Source organism: Condylura cristata, unplaced genomic scaffold (assembly GCF_000260355.1).
Source record: "Condylura cristata isolate star-nosed mole 26May11 unplaced genomic scaffold, ConCri1.0 scaffold00008, whole genome shotgun sequence".
Classification (NCBI taxonomy): domain Eukaryota; kingdom Metazoa; phylum Chordata; class Mammalia; order Eulipotyphla; family Talpidae; genus Condylura; species Condylura cristata.
Genome location: NW_004567109.1, coordinates 53,525,453 through 53,534,343, shown reverse-complemented (window position 1 = coordinate 53,534,343; position 8,891 = coordinate 53,525,453).

The following is an 8,891-nucleotide window of genomic DNA, read 5'->3' as shown; positions in this document are numbered from 1 at the left end:
TGATTCCTAAGCTCATCCTCTTTTCCCCTTGTCAAACGAAATGGCTGGACCCTTGAATAAAAGAAAGGAAGGCAGGTCATGACCAAAACCACAATTGGCTTGTTTCTCAGCAGTTCCTGGCACAGAGAAGTGGCCTTTGGTCTCTTTCTTTTCCCACACCGAGATCTTCACAGTTGCCATGATGGGTTGGGTGCCCAAAGTAGAGCTTATGCCTTTATCCCTGCAAGCATCTGCTGTTCATCCTCACTGTATGAACAGCAGCAAGCTGGGCCCAGTGGGCAGGGAGAACATGAGAGGTGAGGACCTCATACTGAACTTTACCTCTTCTTCTAAGGTATACGTGCAGAGAGTGGTGAGTCCAGTCTTCCCAGGGTGAGAGGCTACAGCTGAATTTTTAGTGTATACAAAGCCTGAAGCCAAGGGTTTCGAAGTTCTGCCGATGGGAGCTCAGCTCCCCCAAGCAGGGGAGGATGGCCCAGTCTAGTAGACTCAGCCAAGTGGGGTTCTAAGGCTTTGAGTTGCAAAAACAGTTGAGAAGATGGTGGGGTCTGAGGCAATCCAAAGGCCTCAGGTCTCCTTGACTCACACCTGTTCACCCAGCAACATTTATAAATCTTTACATATCACCTTTCAAAGCAACTATGCCAGGCAGGCCATGGATGAGGAAAAGTGGACTATGTGTGTTTTCCCTCAGTTTCTATTTTTTTGGCCTGCAGTATGATTCTTGCATTTGTTAAAGAACTTGGGGTTCCTGGAAGAAAGGAAAACTAAGTGTAAAATCCACTATAATCATATTGTTATTAGCAGTAGTGGGTTTGGCACGAAGCCTGGGCCACACGGACTCTGGAGACCCGAGGAAGCAAGCAAATGGGAAGCTTAGTCTGACTCAGATGGGTCTGATCTCCCAGTCAGGGAGGTGCTGGGAAAGTTCCCTGTTGGGAGGTTGGAGGGTGAGTGTACGAAGAAGTGAATGGGAGGAGGTACGAACAAGGGGCCTAACCAGATAACCAGATTCAGGGGCCCCAGGAGAGTTCAAAGCAAGTGCCACCATGAAGCAAGTTCTCTGGGGTCCTCCTGGAGATACTCCTTCTTGCTTGGCCACTAGCCCCACTACCCTGTGTGGGGGTGCTGAACTCCCATGGCAGAGCTTCTATTCCTTTGGCTTCAGGCCTAGTGTACACTGAAAATCAGCTGTGGCCTCTCATTCTGGGAAGTGTGCACACAGTAATCACGGATTTGTCTAAACCCCTCTTTGCAGAAAAGACTGGGATGGTTGAGAGTGTGTGACTAGTCAGCATCAAGCAGAGTAGGGAGACACTGGGGGAGGGCAGCAGGGACCCTGGAAACTAGGCTGCTGGCCCCCAAGATGTGTCTTGGCCAGGTCTTCTCTATGCGGTGCTGGAAGGAGGCCTAAGCTGCTTAGCATTAGTCCCTCTCCAGAGGGCATGGACACCTCCTACCATGGCAGCTGCTGTATAAAAGCAAAGTTTTCACCCAGGGACCTGCTAGAACCAAGAGCTTAGGGAAAATTCCTAAGACTGGCTCTAGGAAAACAAGGACTCCAATTTGGCCTGTACTCACTCCTGGAAACATTGAAAAGCAGCCACAAGGCACCGACAGTGATTTCTCCAAATACTGAATCTGAAACTCTGGTTATTCTTTAGATCGAAACTACCATTTGCTGACCTGGAAGTGAGGTATAAAGAAATAAAGACGAGGAGGAAGCATAAAAAAGAAAAATCCCAAGTGGCCTAAGCATGCCCTTCCCAGCCAGCTTCCATTACCACCCTTCCAGGGAGGCCCCTGCCGAGTCACAGCCACAGCTGCAGCCCACATGGGTGAGTGGCGCGGCTCTGGGGTCCCACCTCCCCGGTTGTGAACCCCTGTGGGGCTATAGAAAAGAGGCCGAAGTAGACATGTGGGAAGAGTTTCAAAACACACTCTGGACTGCCCTGCCTGTCACAGCTGTCGGAGCCGATGTTGCTCAGAAGTCAATAGCTGCAGATTTGCTGTCCGACCCGCATCTGAATCTTGCCTCCGCATCAGCTGTATGATTGTGGGAGTGTCTGGACTTCTGTGAACCTTGCTTTCCTCGTATATAAAATGGGGCTAGTAGCAGTATCTTCCTTGGAGGGGTAAGAGGATAAAATGCAATCACGATGCAAAGTGCTTATTAGAGCAAGTGGGCACATAGGCATTGCTCTGCACACAGGCACCAGCCGTTTTATGACAGCGCAAGGTGCCGATGGCTCGGGCTGTTTCTTTGCTGAGCTCCACAGCCTGTGGGGCAGCCTGCTGTGCAGAAGAGGAGCAGTCCTGATTTCCCTTGAAGTCCCTTGAGCTCTGGACTCTGTCCTAGTTTGGGCCTTTGCAGCAAGAAGAAAATGCAGCTGGCACTCATGAGAAACAGGTGGCCACTTTTGTTGATGATATACAGATGGAAGAGGTTGCAGTGTCCTTAACTACCAATCTCAGTTGGAAAGACACTACCATTGAGGACAGTCTCAGGAACTTCCAAGCAGCTGCAGGTATTCCCATACTGCTACGACCCATAGCTCCGTAGATATTGTAAGGCAGGGAGCAAAAAAGAGTCCTTTTTTTCATTCAACCCATCCCAGGAAAATATTAAGAGTGATCAAGAAATACTGAGTCTGAAATGTTCCTGGTGAATGCACTTACTGCAGGTAGCTATGTTGACTGTGATCCTGAATTGTGTCTCAGAGGTTCTAGTAATCCTATGTTCATCTCACCCAGAAAGCAGAAACTCACTAGCTGGAGCAGAGTTTGCAACTTGCTCTAGAAGAGCAAACCCAGCAGCCTTCCTTACTGACCTATTCTCCTTTGCTCCACAGGGTATTTCAGAAAGGAATTCATCAAGAAGGGAAAATCCTAGACTATATTGTCATGCATCACCTAGAGATGTTTTGGTGAATAATGGACTTCATATACAACCGTGGTCCCAATAAGCTATACACCCCTAGCTATCTAGCTAGGGGTGTAGTAGGCTATAGCATAGAGTTTGTGTAACAGCTCTTTGACATTTGAACAGAGACCATGTCCTTTTACAAGGCATTTCTACGTGTTAAACCACATACATTAACTCAAAACCTCTATAGCCCATAATCAATGTACCCCCATGTGCCCTGGCCAGAGGGAACTGGATCCACCGCCTAGCACACAACTTTTTTGTTCTGAGAGTTCTTGAATGTGTTACTTAACCTAGCTGAGCTTCAGTCATCTCATTGGAAGCTGACTCCAGACCACTGGTTCTTGAAGTGTGGCCTGAGTCAGAATCAAGATTTATAACCACACAGATTGCTGGTCATACTAGAATGTCAGAGGTCTAAGAATCTGCCTAGTGGCAGGTTTGCAGTTAATACTGATGCTACAGACCCCTGCAACTGCTGGTCTAAGTTGAAGCCCTAGTTTACTTGGTGAGACAGGTACATAGCAGACAGGGTCTTGGGCTGGTGGACTAGAATCATGAGGGCTGGGTGAATCTCTCTTCCTTTTTCTACTTGTGTCAACTCCTTAAATTGTGAGGATGAATTTATCTACCTTCCAACTGACCATTTTATAAGATAAATCTGCAGGTGCCTTGAACATAAAACATTCTATACAATCGTGAAATATTAAATGTGCAGATTATTCATGTTTTAACTTTTTTATTCTTTTTAAAAGTTTTTAAAGATTTATTTACTTATGCATACAAGGCCAGAGATGTGGTGGGGGGTGGGGAGTGAGAGGATTCACTAGAGACAGAGTAGGGAGCAGAACATGCAGATACTGAAACACCCTGCAAGGGGGAACAGTGGGTGGGTCAAGAGAGGTCTACAGTGCCCTGTGGGTCACCTCTCTGGCTGGGGATCGAACTCATTGCAGTGGCTGTGGATAGCTTCATAGTGCTGTTTCTTAACCCCCTTGCACCACCAGGGAGGCCCTATGACGATTATTCTAAGGGTTAAAGTTCCCAGTGCACAGAGAAGTCTGTGGTGCTTGTGCTTGGCACAAAAATGGAGCTCAGTAAGTATTAATTAAATGAAAACAAAACAAGACAAAAAAAAAAAACAAACCAGAAAACCTGGTATCTAAAAATAGCCACTGACTCCATGCCAGAGATTTCAGTCTGTCATATATTAAAAAAAAAAAAAAAAAAAAGGTAATAAAGTTGCAACACATGAGATTCATATTCCAATCGTGGGTGGCAGGAACCTCCTTCTTGGCTTCTGATCCAATTCATTATTCAAATCCTTTACCAGAGAGTGCTTCACTGCTTAATGGGGAACCAACTGTGGATCTTGATAAGAGGAAAAGGCTGGGCTGTTTCCACTTTGCTCTTGGCAGTCCTCAGGCTTCCAGTATAACTTTCTTACAAAATGAATAGTATTGGCTCCCAAAGAGACCAATCTAATCTCATCTTGTCCACTCTGAAGATCCATATCAAACCTTACAGACTGTCTGACTGCAAGAAGAGCCATCCAATTCCATCTGGATTTGGATCAGTGTTTAAATGATCAAGTAGGGAGCCATTAGCATGGTAGAAATAAAAAAAAGCAAAAATATAACTGGCCCACTTTTTAAACATTCTTCTTGTCTGAGGTTTTATTTGAAGCACGAGACAAAGACACAGAGCACAGTGAGAAAGAGAGGAGGCGATGGATTCAAAATCCATCACCTCCTTTAAAAACACATGAAAGAATCAACATCCTTAATTTTCACCCTTTATGGGCATGGCAGGCTGATCAGATAAACCGTACTATGCCAAAAGATCTCATTACTAATCCTCTGAAGAATCTAAATTACTCTTAAAGGAAAAAAAAAAAAAGGCTCTGGTTACCCTAAGTAGAATAAAATGTCACTTATTTCTAGTCAACTACTTTCAGAAAGATTCTGCCCACTTCAAATGGAATTAACAGTGAGCCCTGTTATCCAGAAAAGGTGTACTTCAGTCAGGTTTGAGAGTTGCTTTAAAATACCAGTTTTTAATACATAAGCCTGAAAACTCTACATTGTGCTTTACAACTCAACTTGGCTGTTACCGAGAGGGCACCTAGAGTCAATAAAACAGGTACAAAATAAATGTTACCGTCACAGACACATCAAACAAATCTCTAGAGATTTATGAGAAACATCCTGATTTAGGTCAAACTAGTTCTTACTTGTAACTAGTTCCTACTTGTGAAAGACAATCAAAACTCCAAAGCCAGATCACTGAAGACCACAAATCTTACCCTTTGCCAGATTTTGACACTAAGATGCAGGTACAGCTTTAATTTGGGTTAGCAGGCACTGATCTTTTCTAAAAATCACAAATGAGCTTAAACATCCTAGGTTCCTTTGATATTGTTTCCACTAAGAAACTGAACAACTTAGTTTAAAAAGAAGGAAGAATGGGGAGATGAGTCTAGAACCCTGGGATTGTCACTCTTGGATCTAAGTTGACACAGCGCCGGGAAGACTGTGGAGTCTGGTGGATAATTCAGGGTGAGGAACTGCAGAACATTCTTTTTTTTTTTAAGATTGATTTATTTGTGCATACAGAACTGGGGTACAGGCCAGAGGAGCAGGGGTGGTGAGAGGATTCACCAGACAGAGTGGGGAGCAGAACAGGCCGAATGACAAAACACACTGCTGAGGGGAGCAGTGGGCTGGTCAGGAGAGGTCTGCCACGCCATGTGGTCACCTCCGGGACAGGCGGGGATCGAACTCATGCGTAAGTGGCTTCAGCTTCTCAGTTCATTGCTTTAACCTACTGCGCCACCAGGGAGGGCCCTGCAGAACATTCTTAAGAGTTCAAAATAGTTGTCATTATGTTGCTTGTTTAATGGAAGGAGGAAATTTAGCAACAAAATCAGAACATAGGCTTCATCTTGGCACTTACAGCTCTTGTTTTCTTTTCTTTTCTTTTTTTTTTTTTTAAGCATTACAGGTAGGCACAGTACTAGCCATCTAGTTACCCAAGCTTTTGAAATCCTAAATTGCAAAATGATCCCTTTTTTTTCTCTATTTCCCTATAAATGCTTTTGGTGCTGATGAAATTTATTGTTGAAATTCTAGATTCAAGGCAGAGAGGCCTATGCTGGTTGGTGTGCTGTCAATAGGGGCAATCTATTCCCTACAGGGCAAGAGGGAAGCTTCTGTTTGCTAAGCCCTAACCAGGTCACAAAATCTGAATGAACACAGACCTGAGTATTAAGCATTTGATAGGGAAACAGTGAGTGCTGTTTCTTTCAGCAAAGATGAGCCTGTTTTATAAGCTTTCACCTAGAAAATAACCATCTCCACATAACTGGAGCAGGGCAAGGAATGCTGAGGTTGCACAGATGCAGTATTTGCAAACTCTGGTCTCCACCCTCTATTTACTGATCATATTCCACCTACTGCCCAATGTTTGTGTCTGACCTTGAGATTCATCGATTGCTCCCCAACCTTATCACTATTTTCCTTGTCAACTGCAGAAACTCTTCAGTCTTTCAGTTCTACAACCTATTTTCTATTCTCTTGCAGTAATCTTTCAAAAAACCCAAAATCATCCTCTGCTTACAATCACCATCACCCACACAATTGAAATACAAAGTATTTAGTTTAGGATTCAAGACAAAATATCTCCTGGGGGAAAACAGCCAAATAAACAATAGTTAAGTACAAGGAAGGGCACAACACTTAGGTTCTTCTGCTCTAAAAAAAGGGGTAACCCTATGAATAAGTTTAGATTAAATTGACTTTTGTGAGAATGGCTTCACATGTATAATATTGGTTCTACATAGATTCCAAATGACCCGTTTAAAATGGATTCTGAGAACAAAGACCATAGGTTACACAGAGACTAGGTATACTATTTGTATTGTTTAAATAGCTCTGAAATGGAAATATAATAGGACTAAAATTATAACTGGTTATCAACAATACACACAGTAAAACCTTATCTTTTTAAACTGTGGATCCAATCAGATGTTTAGATAAGTGGGGTAGATTTACTTGTTATGAAAATTGGCCTATCATACAGACAAATGGCCAGGTCAGCATTTTCAACTAATGGGTATGAGGTATCTCAAATTTGATCACCTGGGTATGGCTGATGTTTCTGAGATTTCAAGTTTGAAAGCAAGAGCTAAAGCTATCAACAGCATAAAACTAAAATGTTGGGATGGTGTATGTTACGAATCCTTAACAATAACAAAGAAGTGGTTTATGGGTCAGGAAGACTTTAGCATGATGTTTTCTAATTTTTCTTTTCCTTTCTTTCCTATAAACAGGGGCATGCTTTTCTTGTCATTCATAGTCCTCATGTCTGGCATATGTTAATGACTGATTGCGTGGTTACCCCTTCTGCACAGGGTATCTGAATGGATGAGTCCTCATCTTTGTGTTTCATATTTATCATAGAAAAGATTTGCACCAAAGACCTTATGTGTAACACAGGAATTAAGTTACATATATACCATCTCATTTAATCCTCAAAGCATCTATGATATCAGTGTTATTCCCATTGGATAGACAAGGAAACCCTGCTTTAGGTTAACTTGGTCGAGGATACATAGTTAGTGAGGAAGTGCTTCAGGGCCCATGTTCTGACTACCATACAAGTTGCCTTTTTTTTCATGAGCAACTGATTATAGATCTCTCTGTACCTTGCCATACATTGTTCAAAAATGACTTTGAGCTGTCTAGCTATGACAATCTCCAGAAATACTATATATATCAAGGAAAAGGAAGGAGGAAGGTGCTGAAACGTATGGGAGTTAGATGAGATCAAATGAAGTGTGACATGTTTTCAAGGTAAAAGATGGTATTTTGTTGTTGTTGTTAAAGGTTATGGCAATCTCACTAAGATGCCCATCTAGTTTTGTATAAATATATCTAAAAGGTGGGAGGAAAAGAGTAATAAGAAGCCCACTTTTAAGGATTATCTTTTCATGAATTCCAAGTCACTGTTTTCAAACCAAAAAGTAATCTATTCAAGGGACTTTATTCTCTCTCACAGAATGAAATAGATGAAAGACAAAACCAAAACAAAACCCTTGACAATTTTCCCATTAGTCCACCTCACGGGGTTTGAGTGCTAAATCTACTACTTAGAAGTTCACTATACCTTAAGTGGGCACTTGACATTTTTTTTAACCTTTCTTATCTGTTTAGTTAGTCTTAAGATATTAGAGGAAACATAACAACCATAAAAAGAATAGGAACTTCATAAAATTTTCTGTTTGGTCAACTAGTTATTCCTAATGTAGAAACAGGGGAAAACTTGGGTTTTGTAGTCAGTTTTGTTGTTGATGCCTTTTGTCACTTCTTGTGTTGCTGCAGAAGGCAACACTGTGGTCTCTGGTAACAAAGGAGAGACATAGCAAGAGTTAGAGAGGTCAGGGAACAGGTGGGGTGGCAGGGCTTCCTTCAGAGGGAAAAATAAAAAGGGAATGGTGATTTAGAATTTGCATTTTTGCACTTGGTACTATTGGAAGAAAGTTCAACAGCTGCTTTAAAAATATCTGGCGATGGGTCCTCCCTGGTGGCGCAGCGGGTTAAAGCACAGCACTAAGAAGCTAAAGCCACTTCCACATGAGTTCAATTCCCGCCTGCCCCTGAGGAGACCACATGGCACGGCAGACCTCTCCTAGCTGGCCCGCTGCTCCCCTCAGCTGTGTTTCAGGAGATCTGCCTGTTCTTCTCTCTCTGTCTCCGGTGAATCCTCTCACCCCTGCACCTCTGGCCTACACCCCAGTTCTTGTATCCATACATTTAAAAAATTATATAAATACTGTGGGAGAAATTGTATGGCTTGGACTATAATGACATACTTGGATGCAATAAGAAATTGTTCAATTTAAAAAATGTTTTAAAGCTGGCCCTCCCTGGTGGCGCAGTGGGTTAAAGCACAGCACTGAGAATCT